We start from the raw sequence: 21,795 nt of genomic DNA on the forward strand, positions 1-21,795 counted from the left end.
ACACATTTTACAAAACAGTGTCCTCAGGCTTTCCTTGCTGACACATTTCCAGATTGTCTTTTTCATGCAGTCCCAGAGGGGGTTTACTCCACTCTGTGTGTGCTTCTACCTAGGTGGATGTGCTGCAGCAGTACAACCAGCTTTAAAGAAGATTGGGGATAGGGAAATATTCCACAGTATAAAACAATTATTTGCCAGCTTCCCAGCTGCTGCTAATGGGTCTGCAAGGGGCAAATTCAGGTGAAAAGGAGAGTAGAAGAATCAAGACATGGTTCTGTCAGCAATATAATTGTAAATAGACTGACACGTCAGTGAAATGCCAGGTCAGTTGTGGCCAGTTAAGTCATGATCTGGTTAAGCACAGACAAAACTAAGCAGAAAAAAGTGAGGGGAAAGAGAAATAAGGGAGAAAAAAAGCTTCAGAATGGTAGTGGCAGCAACATAAGGGTCCAGTGATGGGGTAGTTTAGGGCACAACTGAAGCCAGACCAGTTGGGAATGTTTTTGAGGATGGTCTCTGAAAACCTTTGGAAGGGCAGGACAGCAAAGCTTAGCATTAAGGGATGGAAGTGGCTTGTCCCTTAGTGTATTCTTCACCGTGTATATCTGACCTATTGCACATCTCTTTCAAGTCCATTAATTTTTAGGACCTATCTCTCTCTACCTCTCGTATTTGAGAGGACTGTAATCCAGTCTCTGCATTACAGGACTTAAGAACAGCTTTTTAATTGGAAGAAATAAAACTTTAATTTCATTTCCCCCCCCCTCTGCCCCTGGCTTTTTTTCCCCTTCCCCTTCAGTACCTTGCAATAAACTTACCAGCAGGTGTCTAGGACATTAACAGCATCTCAGGTAGCCTTTGTTAAGGATAAAGCTGGGACAAAACTGCCAGTCTCTTTCAGGAGAAACATACTGATGCAATCCTGGACTTCATGCTGGGTGTCTTCCACAAGCTACCACTATTTCTGCTAGCATGGGGGTAGATAACTGCTTGTCTTCGGTGCAGGGGAGCTGTGTCTAGCATATAGCAGTCTCAAGAGGTAACACTTTTGTCTGCATCATTCAGTCTCTTGCTGTGGGTTCCTGTTTATCCCCAGGGAGTCAGGCCACTCTATCAAGGGCCTGGGAAGTGTTCACTGCTTGTTTGTGCTGCAGGACACCATGAGAGCTGCATCTTCATAGATGGGCTCTTCTGCATTTATTCAGGCCTGTGGCAGAGCTCTTACAGTGGACAGAAAATAAGATGTGTTTAGGTCAGTATTTGACAAGCATTTTAAGTATGTACCCATATTTGCCCCCTGTCCCCCCAGTGGACACAGATACACGTGCAGTCATTTATAACATGCTTTCATGGTGCTGTATTCAGAGTTTCTGCCGGTTCCCAGCTGTACTTCAGTATCCAACAGGGATTGTAAATCAGATGATGCATTTTAATGTAGTATAATAGATTTCTGGTGAAGAGCTTTCTTCTCTGTGCCTCCTCAGTGGAGTTATTTGCATTTTTCCACTGTGTCTGCATGTGCACCAGTAGTTCTGGAGATTAACCCTAATCTCTGATTGAAAGCAAAGCAAAGTGACATTAGCTTGTAAAATGGATTCTGTGAGAGATACATGTAATGATTTTCTTTTTTTCCCTTTAGTAGTCAAAGGTAAACTGCTGCTAGCAATGTTATTGGACCTGGATTTCCTTGTTTTTTTCCCCTTCTTTTTTCTTTTTTGTCCCTCTTAAAAGCTTTACCATTCAAAGACATGAAGTTTTAGAGAGCTTCTGGGTCTAATTCACAGATGGTGCATAGTTCCCAAGTGCATCCTTTATGATAAGGAATCAGTGGTTTCTTTGACAGTATTTTCTCAATAAACAGGTTCAGTTGATTCTCTGTGGCTGCTGCCTGAGCTCAGCAACTACTTCTTGGAGATGAAGAAGAAGAAAACACGTAATTAAGAAGCTAGGTACTTTGTGACATCTGTTTGCCCAGAGATAGTAAGTTTCTTGGAAAGCCTCATATCTTACCAGGTCATAGCATTATGTAGCTGTTCTGGGTGATTCATGAAGTTCTTAACGTGTCTTTAGCTCTCAAAACAAGAATCATAATATTTCTTCAACTTTTTTTTTTTTTCTATGGATGTACAGCATTTGTGCCCTCTGTTAGTCTCTCTCCATCAGGCCTCTGGGACAAACTCCAATTATATTATAATATTTAATTCCAAAACATCAAAACAAGCCTCTGTATCACACAAACTTTCTGTTCTTGGCACCCCTCTGGAGCCTGCCCTGTTCTCATGATGGTCATCTCTGCAGGGCAGCTGGAGCATTAATTCTCAGTTTCTGGTTTTGCAGTGCTGTGAGAGCAGGAGCTAGACCTGATGGGTGAGAGGGGATCACTTGCCAAGCACAGACACACTCCAAAACAGAGTCTCAATGGGCAGGCAGTCACTCTGCAAGCTATCACAAAACACAATTTACAGTGGAAGTTATTTTTTCATGGCTCTGCTGAAGAAATAAAGCTCAAGGCGATGTTTAATCTGTCAAATACTTACTGGAGGGCCACTAGTTCATGCATATGTTATACTCTGGCAGTGCCCAGCTACAGGGGAAAGGCACCGACTTGAGCAGAGGTGGCAAGGGGGTGGTGTCCCCAGGGACTGTCCCCTTCTGCTGTGTGTTACCAAAGCACTAAGGTGGAGTGTTTTCAGGTTTTAGTGTGAATGAAAGGTCCTACCAAAATGTCTTGGCAGCAGGATTATCACTGCCCAGTCAGGAGCTCTTTCTTTTTGGAAGCTATTGGCAGTGCCTGGTCCCAAGAGGCATCTCAGCCATAAAGGTACTGGAGCAATTTGAGGAAAATTTGGGTTTTAATTTCCTGGTAATACTGACCCCATAGTCCAGGTAAATGCTTTGGGAGGCTGGAGTTGGTAGGACTGTGTTGTGTTTTTGTAACTGGCCTTTCTGGGATGGTGCAGTTCTGTTGTCAGCTGTAGCTCAGACTGCATTATACCCTGTTACAGTGGCATTCTGCTCTTACACTCATTCTGCTCTCCATATCTTGCTTTTCCATCCATTTTTCAGAAGTGTTTCTCCGTGACTTGCGACAAGGTTCAGAACATGAGGAAATTCTACTTTTAAGTTTTGCAGCCAGTCTGATATCTGTATTTTATAATTCCCTCTTTTTATTGTTGCCCACTTTCAAGTGTCATTGGAAACAGCCTTTAGTGCCTCTTTCCGTAGCCCACCCCTATAAAGATCTCCCATTAAATTTTGTGTCAGTTCAGCGGGAGAAAGGAATGTGGCTTTTCCTTAACCATATGCTATAAACATGTGCCTTGTGTGCCTGCTGCAGTTCACCTCCTTGGCCAGCCTGTGCTTTCTTTGGCTTTCCAGTTACTTAAATGAGTGTGGTTTGGGGACCTTGTGCTGCCCCGTGCTGGTTAATGTCGTGGTGAATTACACTGTGCACTACCGGTGACAGCCTCTGAGAGCCATCCCAGAGGTGCTGTTTGTCAGATGCTGTGGTGATGTGTCTGAGGAAAGGGCTGGCACTTGACAGAGCAGTTGCCTCCATCTCTTCCTCCAGCACAAATGCTTTGGAGCTGCAGAGCTCTCCGCAGCAGAGTGTGGCAGTGCCAGCTCCTGCCTGCTTCTGGGGATGTCTCCACTACTGCAGTAAACATTTCTTCTTCTCATTCCTTGTAAGGAATTCAGCTTTTTAGGGAAAATCCCCATTTTTTAGGGACCTTCCATCCTTCCTTTTCTTTTTTTCTCCTTTCCCCTTGCCCCAGCCTTTTATCTTCACTCTAGCTAAAGAAGTTCAGTGAGAAATTCATATCAATTACTTAATAATACTTTCAAGCTGACAGCATTAGAAAGCTCCTTCCCCTCTACTCACCCCAATATTTTCACAAGCACACACAACGCAGTGCTGCCTCTGAGCTGTGGAAGAGGGATCCAACTCTGATGTGCACGATCTCAGCTTCTTCCTGCTCAGTCTCTGGGTGCAGCAACCATTAGGGTTTACTAGACACCATTATGTGCAAAGCAGCTTGAAGTGCTCCAACTTTCCCTAGACTTGCAGTTTTGAGAGCAGTCGTGAAAGTTCCTATGCAGTTTTGTTTGATCTTGGAGAGAGACGAATGCTGTTCGTACGGGTTTACTTCCCCTAACGAATGGTTCATTGATCCATGCTGGAAACACTCAGCCTTGTTGACTACAGGGAGCAGAGTACAGATGGGGAGCTGTGTTTCCTTTTCTCTGTGAGCTGAATGGCATTGATTGCCTTAGAACCAATACATTTTCATTAGGCTCATTTTATTTCTCAGATTTATTTCTCAGATTTTCATAGTTCACAGTGTTTATGAAAGGAAGAAATTAATGGCCCTTGCTAAATAGCGCAGAGAAGAAGTGGGAAAGCTTCCCAGGGCTTTGGTCTGATCCTTACTTTCCTGCATCATGTCCTTGGGCTTTTGCATGGCTCCTTCTGGTAGCAAAGGCTGGAGACTGGTGTTGCTCATAGAGCCTGATTATGGGGCTCCTGCCCTCCCTCACTGTGCCATCCCCTGCTCCTGTGTGGGCTGGCGTGGGGAAGGGCTTCAGAGGACAGAAATACAAGAATTGTCCACTTCCAGGCATGATTCAGACACCAAGGATAAACATCCTGGGGGCACAGGGATGTGTGTGCTGTTGACACAAGTGGTCTCAGAGGGGATGCCAAGGCAATGCTGCCCTTCCCTGCTCTGATGCCACACTCTGCAGAGCACGAAGCTGCAAGGCTTGAGGTTAAAGGGTGCCACTGCTCCCAGCTAGAGTGGAGGGGCTGCCTGGGTCCTGGCCTCTCATGCATGGGGCTCTAGAGTCTCCTGCCCCTCAGGACAGTAAAGTTGCAGGGAGTGCAGGGGCTGGCCAGGGTCTGTCTATGGGGCTCTCTGAGAACCTGGCTTTGGTCAGGGTCTTGTGAGGATGGAAAGTTGGGGAAAACAAAACAAATCCAACAGGGTAATGTCAGTGTCCATGGGCAGGAGACTCTGCCTGGCTGCTTCACACTGTGCTCTGTTGTGGCTGCTGCAGAGTGAGTGAGTCCTCGCTCCTACCCCATGGCAATCCCTGCCTGCCTCAGTTTCTTTCCTGTTGCATTTCACTCACCATCTGTCAGCAGCAGTTTCCTCAGCAGCCCTTCACCATCCCACCTCTTGCACTCAGCAGCCCCAGAGGGAATCCAGCACCTCATACAGCACCCAGGGAATGTGGCTGCTGCCATGGAGGGGTGCGATGTCGGTGACCACTGCTTGGATCTTCCCCCTCTGCCTTCTGGCTTTGCAGCCAAGCAGAGGCTTAAAAGCAGAAAAGAAAACAAAGCTGTCAGAAAACCTGGTATTTGTGTTGTTTCCCTGAAGGCAGAGTGCCATAGCAGGAAGCAGTCGCTTTGGAGATCAGGATAGATGCTGTTTCTCTTGGAGGGGTCTGGATTTTATTATATACTTCTTATTCTGCAGGTTTGCTAGTCTAGATATATTTACTACATGGTTTCTTGGCTAATTATTTCTAGCGTGGCACTGATTGAGCTGTTAATAAAGTGTGAAGGTGCCTTGCAGGCACTTTTTGAGTCTTAAAGAAATAATCTACATCTAAATTGCAAATAGTAAAATTTCCTTACCCACCAATATTAAGGTGATAGCATCTCCACTATTGTAAAATTAATCAAACTTCTCTTACTGACAGAAATGTTAATTTAAATTTTTCGTCACAATTACAGAGAGAGTTATTGCAGCCTCTGACTTGTAATTAATTTCTCTTTCTTTTCATCACTGTGTTACAGTCCTTTGTAATAGTGATAAATGGAGTATCTACCTGACCTTTTTTATATATATATATATATATATAATATAAATTGCTTTTAGGTTTAAATAAAAATACTTCTGTTTAATCAGTGCTTTTCCATAAACAGGAGGATAGGAGAGAATGTTTGGGGGTTGTTTCACATAAGCATAACTAAAGTTAAGATGATATGCAGCAAGGGACAAGAGGCAGGAGTAGCAGGGACCAAATACAATGCTAGACACTGTCCCCATGTTGTTTGTTGTCCCAGTGCAACCACACGTGCAGAAAATGGACAATTAGGAGAGATTTGCTGCTGCCAAGGAAGGCTTTAAAATAGGATTGGCAGAGGATAGTAGTGCATCAAACCACTGGCAGGAGCGAGAACTGGGAGAGGTTGAGGCATAATTGCCACAAGAAGAAAATTAATGGGTCAGTCAGTCAAATGTTTAAGGTATGTCAGCACAAGGAATAAAAGGGAGGAACTTTATGTCTCATTTGTAATCAATGTTATAATTTAAATGCCATAGCAGAGGCTTGATAGAAAATGGCTGTGGCTGCCTGATAGAAGAGTGTACTGCTTGTTCAGGGAGGACTTGGCCATGGGGGAGAGGCTGATGCTCAGATTGGAGTCATGGTATGTCTGCTGCAGGGATCCTGGATCCTTTTGTGGGTTGTTGGGAACAGGCAGGCTGTCAGAGAAAATTGGCTGTGGATCACCAAAGAGAGGGAGGTGAGTGAGGCTGAGCACCTGGCAGATCAGATCCGATCCCTGATTGTGCAACATAGGATTTGGAAAGAGAGACACAGCAGGACAGGATACCATGCAGCTTCAGAGCTGGCTGGGCAGGAACAGATTTGAGGAAACAGGGATACTGTGGCAGAATGGGAAAAGATGAGAAGTGATAGTGGTGACAGTTATGAAAGGAAAGCTCATGATTCAAACCAAAGGCAATGTCCTTTAGGATTGACATAAAAGGTCAGTGGAACAGCAAGAAAGACCAGTAGTGCTGGACCCCTGAGCTTGCCTAGAGCCCTGGGGAGGAAATATCTCCCCTTTGTTCTCTGAGGCAGCAGCAGACACTTGAGATTTCCAATATTCTGCATCTCTTAGGCCATTGGGACAACCTGGATGTTCCCAGCTTTTGGAGCATTTTGAGAAGGGGCTGGAGCAGTTTTCAGGGCCTATTAGCAGTTATCGTCAAGAGCATGAGGAAGTCTAGGGAGGTTCTAGAAAAGATGCAGGTAGAATGTGCCTCTGAAAGAGAGGGAAAAGAACTGGGCAAGTCTGGACTGGTCTGTTTGAATTCACTGCTGGGGCAAGTGATCCGTGGTCTGTCCATATGCACTTGGAGCATTTCAGGTGATAAAGAACAGCCAGCACAATTGTCAGGGACACATCATGTCATCTTCACCTAGTTTCCCTCTGTGATAGCATGGCAGGGCAGAAGGAGGGCTGTCAGACAGCTTGACTGGGCTGCAGCTTTTCATGACATCTTGTGTCTGTCTCCGAAGCAGTTGAAGGAAATGGAGTCTTGAAGACAGGTTGTGAGTCACTGGCAAATTGTGTGCAGGGAGAGGTTATCAGTGTTTTGCTGTCACGCTGGAGAGGGCTTTATGTGAGATACCTTATGGTGCCTATCAGAGGTCTGGAACTATTCACTTGTGACTTTGCCAGTGAATTAGGAGTCCACAGGCAGGGCCTGGAGGTGACACCAACTTGAGAAAGGTGGCATCACCTTGGAGATCAGCACTAGAATTCAGTGGAACTGTGGAAAATTGGAGAAATTATTAGAAAGCAGTTGAGTAAAAAAGAAAATTAAATGTATATATGTGTATACACACACCACACCTGGCTTTAAGTTTTCAGTAGCAGAGGCACAAGCTGATAGTGTTGGACTAAGAAGGGCAGAAGAGGATGTGAAGGCTTATCAGGGATCAGAAACTGAATGGGTGAACAGCTGCATGTTCCTGTAGAAAAAACAAAACAGCCAAACCCAAGGTGTTTTATGGGTGAGGGGCAGGTGCCTTTTGCTTGCCCACACTGGCAGGGCAGAGGTTTGAGCAGAGTGTCTTGTTTGGGGAGTGCTGTGTGGAAGATGAGGAGCTGGAGGGATTTGCAAGACAACTGTAGGAGCTTCACAGTGTGGGTGGGTATTTCCATGTGGAAAGGCTGGGGGAGATGGGACTTGTTTAATTTGAGGTAATGGGAATCAGAATGGAATGAGGTGGAAGCTTTGAAACTTTTAGAATTATTGCAGTAAGAGAGAAAGTAAATGAACTATTCCCAAATCCTGGTGTGGTTTGGAAAAGGGAGGCTGACCATTCAAATGGTTTTGTTAGAAGCTTATCCAGGGATATGGTAAACTGTTTTAGTAAAATCACTTGGGTATCATATATCACAAGTGGCTGTTCGTCCAGCAGATGATAACATTAATCCCTAATTACAGGCTATCTTATCTGAATTGCTTTATGACATTCAGAGCTCTGTGTTACAGGGGAGAATAGAATAAATTATGAGAATACTGCCTCAGGCTGTACAATCTCATAGATCAGTAAATACCAAATTCCGTGTATATCTTTGATAAGCATCCACTTTTTTTGACGCATGTTTCCTTTTGGGTTAAGTTTCCCACCTGCAAAATTTGTGTGTCTGTGTTGCGGTCTTTGGGTTTCACCCAGACAAGTCTCCTGTTGGAGGCATTTGGACACCAACCAATTTGCCAGGCAAACTACATTTTTCACTCAAATGTAGTTAATGACCCAAACAAAATGAAATGCTTGTTACAGGTTGATTTAAACAATGTGGTCTAATGACAATGTTCTCTCCTTTCTGCCCACTCTCAATTACAATTCCACTTTATTTCAACTAGGCAAAAAGGAAACGAGCTTTTTAAACAAGGCTCAGAAACGTGTCTTTTGGCTGGAGAGAAGAGGAGGGGGGACCCATTTAGCTGGAGATTTTTACTTTGAAATTTCCTGACAAAAATTAATTAGAAGAATCATGTAATTACAATAAATGTATCTCATTGGTCCCCAGTGGCTTGTTTCTAAACACTGAAGGATTATTTAGGCATTCGTGACAGCAACAAAAAGTAACAAATAAATGTAATGGGTTCTTTTTATATACAATAAAAATGACATAGAGTAGCTGCATGTTTTACTAATTTTGCTACAGGATCTTAAAGAGGTGGATATGGTTGTGCAATTTGAATTTTTGCTGTGGATGCAGAGGCTGGGATTGTACTTGTGAGGGCTGAGGTGCTGACTGGTGTTCCTGCTGGTGTTCCACCAGATATTCGGGAAGATAAATACCCCAGCACCCACAAATGTTGCTATCTCCACTTCCTGTTGCCCAAATTGCATGTTCCTTCCATGAAATGGGACATGTAAATATTCCTGCAAGGCAGAGAAAGGCTGATAAATAACTGGAGGGGCTGTTTGGAGCAGCCCGTGCCAGCCAAGGATAAAGCTCCATTGCCTGTGGTGGATGCCACAGCCCCCATTGGGAAGAGGTGGGTGCTTCTTTCACTGCCCACTATTCTGCACTGACACAACTGCTCTGTCCCTCTGCTATCTTTAAGGTGGCTCTCTGAGCATGCATTTGGGGTGCCTTTAGGTTCTGCCATGGCACAGGTTTCTGCTCCCTCAAATCCAGTTAATGCCAAGACCCCTACTGAATCCTCCAAGGGAGGAATTGCAGTTTGGAGGAAATGTTGTAAAAGCTGCTGTATATCCTTCCTCTTCCCATTAGTAGAGCAGCCAGGGCAGCATTTTGGGTGATGGAAGGCAGTGGTGTGTGTACAGCTGCCCCCCTGCCTTCCCTGGCCAGGCCCAGCTGGACTTGTCTCCACTGTGCTGAGAGCAGGGCTGGAAAATCACAGTGGTGTGAAGGCAGAGGTGTCACTGCAACTGAAGCTGAGCTCAGTGGTGGCTGTGATACAAGGTGGCTCGATTTTTGTCATGCCTGTGATGAACTCTTGTTGCTGTGTCAAAAGGTTAAACCTTTCCTGGGGCACTACTACCCCAAAGCTCAGTGAGGCAGGAGTAGTGCACATGTGGAGTCAGAGAACGACTGGGATTGATCCACCTCCTCTGCTTTTCTCTGCTTGTTATAGGGCTTGCATCTGCAGAAAGCTGAGAATTGTGATGTGATTTCATCTCATAAATGTTTCAAGTTCAGGTCTTTTCACTTATTTCTGTTTCATTGTGTCTCCAGGGTAAGTGAAGCTTGAAGGGAAAATCTCATTAATAATCATACAAATTGGATTAAATCAGTTATAAACATTTACATAGGGTGGACATGTGCCATCTTAATACACTTACCAGTCCTCCTTCCCCTTCTAAATTACGTTGCTTACAGGGTAGAGGTCTCTCTAGCGTGGATAAGTCTATCCTGTTGCACTGAACATAGCATAGTCAGATAAGTATGTAACTTAATTTTGGTTTGGATTCATCAAGTAGATGGCTGAGCTAGTTGGAAAGACTCATGATTTGGACATGGCTCTTCTTTTTTCTTGTTTTCTCTAGAAAAAGAACCTATATAGCAAAGCTGGCCTAGCTTTGGGATGTTGGTCAGGTGAGGTGAATCCCACTCCGTTTGGATCTTAAAAGGTTGTGCATAAGAGCCATTGGTGGAGACATATAAACACTAAATCTTTTTATTGCATGTACCAACCATAAAGAGAAGTGATCTTCAAATGACATCATCAACACAAAGGGCACTAGGAGAAGTTCCAATTTATGACACAATAAATCAGCAAGTAGTCTAGTAATGGACATTGAGCCTAGACAGTTTTGCAAAGTGAGTTCCCATATAAAATGGTATTGTGCATTGAAATGTGGGCTCCAAACCTGCTTAGCTAGTACCACTTAAGCTGCTTTAGTGAGACCATTTTGGATTTCCACAGTCGACCAATCTTCCCAAATTGCTCAGTGTCTAATGTAATCCCAGATGTATTTACCATACTTCATTGTATTTATAGAGGTGGCTAGGCCATGAAGACATGGCTTATTTCCAGGGACAAGAAGTCCGGGTTCTTCAGTGCATTTCTTTCCCCTAAAAGCAATGCTGTGGCGCTCTCGGAGTTTGCGGTGCACACATTTGTCTTTGCTCAGTGACGATGGTTGATCATTAGCAAAATGTATTCTGGTATTTATGGTTACAGGCGTATTGACCTTAGTGCTCCGTACAGCACTGATGGGAGCACAGCCAGCCAGCATGGGGGGAGGTGCACAGCTTTTCTGAGCAAAGAAAAGGCCTCCAAGGCATGGCAGCTGTGAAGGGCAGCATGTGAAACGAGCAAGTCCTTGGTTCAAGTATGATAAACTGGCTGCTACAGTCTCGTTCCTTTTCCTACCACTGTTTCTTGTCCTCATTTAGCACATGGGCACTGTTAAACCACATGCCTCTCTGGAGCTTTTCTTCAGAGCTGCCCTGCAGTAAAGGGATTACACTAATCGGTACCAGTGTGAGGATGTGGCCCACAGACATGTTTACTGCTGATGCTGCCAGAACTTGTGCTTCAGAGGTGTTCTTCTCCAGCACAGTAGTGTCCAACTGTATGTAGTTTTGTCACTTCACTACCAGTGTATGTACATTTGCAATCCATGTTGCTTTCTTCTCAGAAGTGCCTAAATTTAGGTTAGGTTTACAAGACAAATGTATGATGTCCTGAAGGATAATTTATATTTTGCTGTAGCTTTAGTGTGATTCCTGGCAGCAGAAGGGTCTGATCAAAGCCAGGCAAAAGGCATATTTTTCTGTTGAGCAACATGACAGTCTTGTGACATAATGAATTACACACAGCTGGTTTTTCTCTGGTTAGGAATTTTGTTTTATTATTACCGTATCTGTGCAATTTCTTAATATTCTTGAATCTCGACTCTGCTTACAGGCATATCAGATTATTCATATGCTACAGTGCAATATGATATACAGAAGAGCATAGACTGTGCTTTATTTGTGGGTAACTGCTTAGGTAATGGTGTATAAAGACTCAGGAGCTGGTACTTAGCTGCAGTGTCTCTTCTGCTTTCTCATTCATCACCCAGCTAATGTGTAGAGATTGTTTGTAAGCCTTCTCTCCTACACTGCTTCTCTTCTCCACCTCACCTTCCTAAGATAACAGCCTCTTAGACAGTTAACAGTGGTAATTAAATAAAACAGACTTCCAGGGGATGGCTGACACGCCTTGTGTTCAGCTGTATAGTGTTAACAAGGCTGGGCCTTTGGGCTTCGAGCTACGACCTCCTAGAGAATTTGTGGGACCTATTGCATTCCCATCGACTGCAGAAGAAATTGAGAAGGTGTTTAGCATAGGAAAGGGCTGGGGAGACTGCTTCTCCTGGCCTGCACTGGGAAGAAATGGAGGCTCTTGGAAGGGAAATCTCAGAGGACGGGAGCATCAGTACTTACTCCCCAAATGGGACACAGGAGTTAGGGTTATACAGGGGACAGATTTAGGATCTTCCTCTATGCCTCAAATTAAGGCCTCAGATATCAGATTTTTACCTGTGAGGCTGAGTTACTCATAAGTGCAATATTAGGCTTATGGAAAAAAATCTGAACTGAAAGTCTCCCTTACCTATGGTGAAATAGGTATGTATGACTATGTATATGCATGTATTATGAAATACCTTGTCAGAAAGTGTAAGTTAGTCTGTTTTGTAAGTGTATTAGTACTGATCACTTCTGACTCTCCATCTTCTTAATGAAGAGCATGAGGAGCAATGACTTATCTCTTTGGGTGCTTCCACTGGTCAATCACATTCCATAATTGTATTCCTAATTATGTGAAATGCCAATTCCTAATTGCCAATTTTCTAAGTGTTATTTTATTGATGCAACTGCATCTTGCTTTACCTTAAGATTTTACTACATCTTCACCAGGAGTGATGAGCAATTTCCTTTTGTGTTTTGTTAGTGTGTCTGTCCACCTCTTATAAGTGGCGTATATCTCAATATATTAAAATACAATGCAGTTTATTACCAAATCCGATGTGCCTACAGGTTTCCTTTTAGGTAATCGTGTATGCCCAGCTTGGCTGCTTATAGGTGGAGTGTTTGATTGTTCCTTCTTGCTATGAGCTCAGTCTGGGATAGATTTCTCAGGAGAGCAGCTTTGTGATTTAATAGCTGGTCTGCAGTTCCATGAATTGCATCCAGGGAATTGTTCAAGATGGATGATAACACAAATGGGTTACTTGGGCTAACTCAAGCCATTCTGTTGAGCGTACTAGGTCAATTTTCTAATTGATCAAAGTGGGTGTGTTTTGGAAAACTGCTGGCACACATGTACGTACACTCCCATGCTGCATCGTGTAGATTAAGATAATTCCAAATTCTGTTCTATTTCAGTCTGTTCACGTCATACCTATTTGAGGCCTTTGAAACTGAATGAGGCATTGGAGATGGTGCAAAACAGAGTGATCTGGGACTGGTGAGCCAGTGATCTAAATGTTCCCTTCCTACCTCTTCAGCGTTGTGAAATTTAAATACTGGGGATACTGGTGAAACAGTCCCTTGATTGAATTTGCAACCTTTGCTGCCCTCCAGCCTGGTCCATACCAAGCAATGAAAATGCATGCAGTCAGATGTCTGGATATTTACCCTAAGCCTTTCTTCTTTGGCATCCTTTTCTTCTACTTGAGTCGAAGTTGGGGAAGAGCCATGGCATGAATCCACAGTTTGCTATCAAATGAGGCTAAAGCAAAACTTCCCCTTATTGCATGATTTGGTAATTTTTTCATCCGTTTACTAAGTACATCTTGCTTGTGTAAATTCAAACATGTCCCTGAGACCTGTGGACACTGACATCTGGAGATGGAGCAGAGTCAAAACCTATGGAGGGACATTGGTTTTACGTGCTCGTCCATTTAAGTGCACAAGAATCTGGTGGGTGTTTTGTGCCTAAACCTCTGTAGGTGAAAGGCAAGGGAGGCATTTCCTGGAAAGGCATTAGCTAGAGCTTGCTCTTTGCATGTTAAGGCAGTGGTTCTGAAGTCAGTTCATCTGACAGTCCTCATCATCTGCTCTTCAGTAACTGGACATGTTACACCTGATGTTCTGCTGGTGCTCAGTAGAACAGCAGACCTGGCACACTGATCTGTTGTCATCGATTTTGTACAGATGTGCAAGGGGTGTGTGATTTCCTTGAAAAACACCAAGAGAGGTACAGACTGTTGATGTAATGAAACTTTCCTGTGGTAGACACTCAGAGATTGCCCTTCCTTTGCAGTCAGTAGACATAACTGGATTTTATTGCATGGGAAAGAAGTTGCTTTCTTTTTTTCTACCCCATAATAGGAAATCTGGAAGGGAAGGACTCCACTTGGAACTTTATTTCTAATTAATTACAACATAGGAGAAGGAGATGTAAAAAGTTGTTATTATGGCACCTCAGTTAAAAATAAATTCATTTTTGTTTGTTTTTGTTTGCGTTTTGTGGTGGTGTGTTTTTGTTTTGTTTTCGGGTTTTTGTTTGTTTATTTTTTACTATGAATAACTTGCTGAATTAATGTTGAGGTTTTTTGGTTTTAGTACTGGGATTTTTTTGTCAGGTTACATGGCGGCTTATTAATGACTGTGACATAAAGTTGCTTATGTTTGTGGCCAAAACCTGCAGTATGCTGCTCCTCTGCCCAGGTTGGGGTTGTTGTGCAGACTATTCACTTGACATCAGAGACAGGATAAGCCATAAAAAGATACCCAGTCTCTGGCTATTTTGGTGTAAAGGGATGATACCTCTCAAACTCTCTTCCTCTTTGAGAAGCAAAGTATCACAGGAAGTTGATAAAGTTGCTGGTGAAAGCTTCCTAGTCTTTTGATGTAATCACTGAGATGGGGGCGATACAAAGGAGGTGACACCAGGGGCACTTATGTTTCAAGTGAAGTCTGGGGATGGAAGAGTGTCCTGGGTTGATTTCTGTGCAACTTCAGGAGTGTTGAGTGAAGCTGGCTTACATGTTTGATATGGCATTCTACTTTATTTTACTTATTATTATTTTGCATAACTAGTTTAGTTGACAGCCTACTGGTTTTGCTCCTTTGATCTCTGCTCAGTTTGACTGTATTTTCAATAACTACTTAGTATAAAAATAAAACGCGCAGGCCACATCAAATAAACTAATTAAAGATTAGAATGAAGAAGTGTCAAAATCCGAGACCTCGCTGAGGCAGATTAGTCACTGCATATGAGACACGATCTAATAACTAATGGGTTGCTGTAGTAACAGGGGAATCGATACCCCTCAGCTGGTTGGGGAGCTGACAGTAATTTCTGCTGGGTCATAGATTCTGGAAAATGAAGTGCCTCCTACTACAGCACAAGTAATCTCTGTGGACTTTTTGACAACAGAGCATCTTACAAAGTTTATATCAAAGAAAATATTAATCTCTCAAGTTTGCTTGTTTACCTCTGCAGGGGTTATCTGATATTGTAACAGCCACAGACAATTAAGTTTAGTCTCCTATGTGGGCTCTCGATGGGTTAGCTCTGGAAACAAGCCTTTGGTTTTGGTTCCTAAATGAGGGTTTTTAGGATGTGCCAGTACCAGGATGTCCAGTCTGCTATGCCAAATCACCTCCTCTTACTTGAAGAACTCCTACTGAAGTCAAGAGGAGTTCAGCTTGAGTAGAAAGGAGGAGATACACTTGGGTACTTAAAAGAAAAAGGTAGTTTGTAACTGAGCTGTAAATCCAGGCTTGCTGTAGGCTGTGTGTGTTTGTGCCTCAGTACCCAGAATTTCCAAGACCATTATTATCCTTCCTTGATTTCTCTGAACTGATTGCAAACTGCCTGGGATGGGATCACTCTCACCTGTCTGAGCAGCACCTAGAGCAGTGTCAGCTGGGTACCCTGACTGCTGATGAGTGGCAGAATGGGACTTGACTGTATACTGGGACAGGCACCACAGCTCTTCATCCAGGACTGGGAGCTACAACTACCAAGTGCAGAAATTTAAGATGGAAAGCAGGAAGTGGAGGGGACTCCAGCATGTATTTTTCAGCTGCAGGCAGGGAGAGGAGAGCCCTGTGAAGCATAAGGCTTCACAGGAGTCAAGTTAGCCAAAGAGCTATGGGGAGGATAATAAGGACCTCTTCCAAACATTTTCAGAGGTATGGTAGTGCTGGAGAGAAAGTAGGCCACTCCCTAATGAGGGGAGTGGTGGTGTTAATTACATCTGGAAATTGCCTGAAATACTGAGCTCCTGAAATTCATCTACAGAAAACCATCAGGAAAATAAGTTCAGGCAATTAGGAAATGGGGGGAGAAACTGTGTAAAAATAGCCTGGATAATTAAGAGAAGATAAGGGACCATGTAAGAACTGGCAAACAGTGCAAAGAGAGGCTCGTGCTTTTGCTGAGCTCTGCTATGCTGATCTCCCAGGCCACTTGCTGGTACAGAGGATGCAAAGGGGCAGTTCCTCAGCCCCAGTGCTGCCTCTGCTGCTGGCTTAGCTGTGTGAGGGCTGCTGGGTGGCAAGAGCATGTCTCATTCCTTGCATCATGCTCAGGGCAGTGCCGGTGACACCGCTGTGCAGCACAATCCCTGGGAAATTGGGTAGGGCAGATCTTGGCTGTGGGTGCGAGAGGGGGATTGACATGGAGCAATTACAGGCGCAGACCTGCGAGAGTGGCAACCAGCCACGGGGTCAGTGGGGAGCAAATGCAGCCTTGAATCTTTTAGATGGGCTGTGTTGTGGAGAGGCACAGCTGTTTTCTACTCACGGCAGCCTCGTGCTGTGCTATCGGCTGTGACAGTGCACGTGTCCTGCTTGGCACAGGGAAGGAATGGGGAGCTGCTCCCTGTGCAGCTTCTCCCCCATTTTATGGGACCAGTGTGTGGCAGGGAAAAGCCCAGTGCTAACTCTGATGTTCAGCAACAGCTCTGCAGCTGCTGCTGGCGTTCATGGTGGTTAGTACATAATGTTAGTGAATAATAATACCTGACCTAGTAGAACAAGAACTCTTTTATCAAACACATTTAAAGAAAAATGACAGTCCATGTAGCATGTAATGGAATGGATGATAAATCACAAAACGGGGAAAAACAATTGTTACTCCTGCTGGTATGAGTTCCTGTTCAGAAGGTCCATAAGTTATGTTTTTTGATGACATAAATTTAATGAAATTCTCTGGAAATGCTGACCAGAAGTCAATATACAACTCAGTCCCAAGAAGTTTCCTAATATCTTTGTTTGTTTTAGGTAATAGATCTGTTCATGTGTGTCCCTCCTATTAAGTGCTGTGATAGGATGCTATAATGAAATTACAATATGGAATGGTAGCTCGACTAAAACAGCATTATCAGAAATGTCACCCCCTAACAAATTAGCAGTTGTGATATTTGCCCTCTGGTTACAAAACCTTGTTCTTTTTGTCTTTTGCTATAACTTATAATAACAAAGCCTGTGATGTAAATGTCTGCAGGGTGTGTTTCCAGTAGCGAAGTGTGAAACATGTTTCAGTGGGGATATGGGGGAAAAAACAGACTTTTTTTTAAAATTCAAGACAAAGGATTTTTTGCCTTGGGCATTTCAGCTGCAGCTGATGTCAAGATAGGGGAGATGGAACTGTTTTTCTAATATGTTTTCTGTTTTTTTTTTTTTTTTTTTTTTTTTTTTTTTTTTGGGAAAAAAAAAAAAAAGGGTTACCCACATATCTGGTTGTGTAATCCACAATCTTTAAAATGGACCAACAGAACAAAGAAATCCCTCACAGAAAAATAGTTACTAATTTCTCTGGAGATTGGTTTATGATGGAGAGGTTGCAGATTTCAAATGAGTGAGGTGTAGTTTGTATTTACAGTTTCAGAGCCTGGGGATCAAGCAAGAAAATGGAATGAGGTTTGGAGTGTTGTTTTTTTTTTTTTTTTTTTTTTTTTTTTTTTTTTTTTTTTTTTTTTTTTTTTTTTTTTTTTTTTTTTTTTTTTTTTTTTTTTTTTTTTTTTTTTTTTTTTTTTTTTTTTTTTTTTTTTTTTTTTTTTTTTTTTTTTTTTTTTTTTTTTTTTTTTTTTTTTGTTTTGTTTTGGGTTTTTTTCTGTTTTTAAGCTGAGAATAGATATTCACCTGTGTTACTCCAAAGCCAGTGCAAAGACCTCCATTGGGTCCTATGTTTTTCATTTAATAGGGCATAGGAAGAATTGCAATTTTTAGATAAAAATTTAAAAAACCCCCAGCCCTCAAAGCCATGACTAATCCCAGCCTTGCCTGTGTTGGAGCAGGTCTAGGGGGACCTCCTGTCTATGGCTCGTCTGGGGAGGCAGATTTCTGAGAAGCTGTCCCAAAACCTCTGCTAGTGACAGCAGGACATGCAGTGTCTCGCTGGAAAGCCCACCTGGCTCTCTTGCCCTTGCTGGGCTGCTTTGTGCAGGTGGGAGAAGATCTGGATGGAAACTTCTCCTCCTTTTCCTTTGCCAGTGGTCCCCAAAAGCGGTCAGTAAAGGGTCACAAGCCAGTGTGTGTGTGCAGGACTTTGGGAAGGGGCCTAGGGAGGCTGCAATGCGTGCAGTACATGAGAGGGGATGAAACCTGGATATCCAGGAGCAGATGGAAAAAGAGACAGTGGGTTTGGTTGGCATGCTGAGCCAACCTGCATCAACACCTGCATGAGTCAGCATGTGCACTTTTGCAAACCCACTGCGTGACAAGGGTCTGGAGCTGGTTTTCTGTGCCAAGGGTTTCTGTTTTACCAGTCCAGAGCATTCATGGTTAATAATCTTTGCAATCACCCTTTCTGGGAATCAAAGAATGAGCTAAGTTGTGCTGCTCAGGAGTGGTACCTGTTTTCATTTCAACAAAGGAGTCAGAGCCAGTTTTCAGTTAGATATAACTAAATGTTGGTTATTATTTTTAAGATGCCACAGAGAAAACTTACAGAAGCTTAATCCAGAATGGTGACACATCAGTTATCCAAGCAACTGGGAAGAGCTTAAATACTGAAACCTGTGGCTTAATTATTTACCTGTGGCTTAATTGGATGTAATTTTACTGAAGAGACTGTTTATTTTCCTATGGAGAGGCTCTAAGATGCCTCTAAATGAAAATGTTACTGGTCTCTACCTGTGTGCCACTTGAATTCAGTAGCACAGAGCTCAATTATACCTGCAGAAACCTGTAAAAAACACGTTTTCTCTGGTGCAATCAGCCTGTGGTTTCCTACCAGCTGGAAATGTGTATTGGGAGGTAAGAAAACGCCTCCCATATTTCTGCACACATCGCTCTGCTTTAAGCTGGCTTAGAAGTGCTCAGCAGAGCAAGGCAACACAAGAGCTATTGCTGGTGCTGTGCTGGGGAAAGTCTCCCCAGAGAGGAAAGAAAATACTAGAACCCCTCAAACTGTCCCTGGGGTGATCCCACAGCGACACCCTTCACCTGCACACAAAAGTCTTAGGAGCAAGAATCAAGATGGGCTTTGGGAGGCTTGTGCTCTTCTCTTGTTTGTTGGGACCTCACATGGTTTTCATCCTCTGCAAACTCTATGCTGGTAATTGTTTCTGTCCCAGAGATGGGAAGGATCATTTTTGCAGGATCAGATATTCAAAGTTATGCTCATATCACAGTGTGTCTGTGGGTATTTGCTGTTTACATTCCAGACACAAATCCCCAGTGAATAAAGGCAGAGCAGGGGCTGTAGCCTGGCCAGTTATCCTTATTTAGATGACCCTTTTGACTTCAGAGTGTTATTCCTGCATACCTACGAATAGTCTTCCTGTGTGAGAGGTTAAAGGATTGAATACCAAGGCTTTCCATTTACATACCCTGGTTAGAGGCTAAACTGGTGCTTATATCCAAGGGTGAGGAAAATCTTTTCCTACTGTTCCGCCAGCGTAAAGTGCAATGAAAAGATTTTTATCTTGAATATCCATTTAATTCAAACCAAATGTGCTCGGATACATTCTGACTAGGTTTTCACTTCAGAAAGCTGACTTTTCTTCTCCCCATTCCCCCTCCTCCCCAGCACAGAGGCTCATACCAGGAACCTCCTTTTGAATATATGTAGGCAATTTCCTATTAGTACTTGGACCTCCAAGCTTCATTGGACTTCTACAACAACAGAAGCCTTATATCATTGGTTTTTCACCCCAAAATGCTTAGTTTCTATTAACAACCTTACAAAAGGGCAGTGTATTACTACTTGGTGATCCCAATGATAAATGAAGCACATTATATGTGAAGTAAAGGCTCTATTTATCCTTGCTCTTTTTTTTTTTTTTTTTTAAAGTCCCAGCAGGTTTAATGTGAGTAGCTCTCGATGACCTTCATAACAAATCAAGACTAAACCTCAGTGCATTTTCATGAAGGTGGACAGCATTACAGACATTTTTTAATTGAAATAACTATAACAGCAACAAGCTCTATTAGTAGTATTTGATAATGCAAAAAAAGTTAATGTTCATTGAAAGCCAGGTGCCAGCACTATTTGATTGTTTACCAACACAGTCATGAAGAAACAGAGTTATTAAAGGATCTGAAATCACTCAGTAATTCAGCTGCTGACGTTGATGGATGGAACTTGGCTGTTCCTCTTTGCTAAAGCTGCTGACTGGATAAATGTTTTATTCATGAAGCCTAGGGCAGGAAGGGATGCCAAAGGTTTAAGAATATTTTAAGAAACTCTTTGAGATGTCAAGCAAGTTAGCAGGTGTTGTTAAGCAAAGGAGCTGAAGTACTACATTTAAACACAACTGAGCTCTCAACATATACAACAACAATACATCAAAAGCAAGGATGTGGTTCTTGTCTCAAGCCATATATGGAATGATGAGTTGGGAATACAAGGCCTTTTGTTTCCTGTACCTTTGTACCTTCAGCCATCTTGCAGCCTTGTCTCTTTGAGCATTGTTATACCCAAAGGGAATTTTCACACTTTACACTGTAAACTTAGACTTAGAAACAAATAAATATTTAGATACTGAACCCTTCAGGGTCACATATTTATATCAAAGCTGAAATAAATTGTATGATAAAAATGCTTGTGGAAATCGCTGCCAGGAACGAATAACTTGGATCAGAATAAGTGGATTTTGACTGACCGCTCAGTGGGAGATGTTGTTCAAAATGGTAATTATTGAAAGAGGCTGTTATCAACATACAGAATAATGAGGAATTTCCCTCTATCCTCTTCACCCTGCACCTGCCTTTTCTTTGTCTAAGGGTGATGTCTGCCAATAGCAAGCCTAGAGCTCCTCACCTATTTGGTGCAGCTTTGCAGCAATGAAGGCCCAGCTTGTAATTTAAGTGATTCTTTCAAAAAATGTCTTGATTTTGCTCTATGAGAATTCAGATCTGGATCCTTTGTTGATTTTTTTTTAATTTTATTTTTTTTATTTATTTTTTTATGGTAAGATGTGTTTGTGTAAAGAATTTTAATGAAGAGATCCTTAGCCTCACAAGCTCCTGCATGGGCAAGTGTTTGGGTATTTAAAAATCAACATTAATAACTTCTTTTAAGTTTCTGCAGTCTCGTAAGAGCAGAACAAATGAGCTCTTGATGCAACTGAACTGTCAGTCTGAACACTGTGACTTTAGAAAATAGCTCCTTTCCAAGTGTAGCTGTATGAAATGTCCCTTCTTGCCAAGGGAGCAGCAAAGTATAGTTTAAATGTGCCTTATTATGACATCTCAAGAGTATAAAAATTGGGAAGGGTATTAAAAAGGAATAATTAAAACTGAAGACTGGTAGAAAATGGCAAATAAAAAGCAGGTAAGTACTGTACTCCCACTGCCCTTCTGATTTGCAGAGATTCAGTGCTAAAGACCAAAAGCATATTTCTCACAGGCCCCAGTTAAAATTCAAATCCAATAGACTGACAGTGAAAAATACTGTCAAAAAGACCCCTGTCAAGTTGTATCAAAACAAGTCACTATATTACCTCTCTTTATCTGTCAAAGGCATTGATAATTTTCAATACAGGAGCCCTCTGACAGTTGTTGAAACTGAAGAATCCCATGTTGAAACATTTTGGTTGATGCATGTCACTATT

General features: G+C 42.7%; 1 long non-coding RNA gene across 1 annotated transcript in view; it reads left to right on the forward strand.

Annotated features, from left to right (window-relative positions):
- The first annotated feature begins 9,921 nt into the window (after positions 1-9,921).
- LOC114056827 overlaps positions 9,922-21,795 on the forward strand; it is a 45,119-nt gene continuing 33,245 nt past the window's right edge. Inside the window, exons 1-2 of the long non-coding RNA XR_003571092.1 lie at positions 9,922-10,025; positions 10,336-10,384. This is a non-coding gene — a long non-coding RNA (uncharacterized LOC114056827). The remainder of the gene's footprint in view (positions 10,026-10,335; positions 10,385-21,795) is intronic.

The sequence above is a fragment of the Empidonax traillii genome, unplaced genomic scaffold, assembly GCF_003031625.1.
Source record: "Empidonax traillii isolate 1590-97213 ecotype Southwest subspecies unplaced genomic scaffold, ASM303162v1 scaffold104:size2570737, whole genome shotgun sequence".
In the NCBI taxonomy this organism is placed as follows: domain Eukaryota; kingdom Metazoa; phylum Chordata; class Aves; order Passeriformes; family Tyrannidae; genus Empidonax; species Empidonax traillii.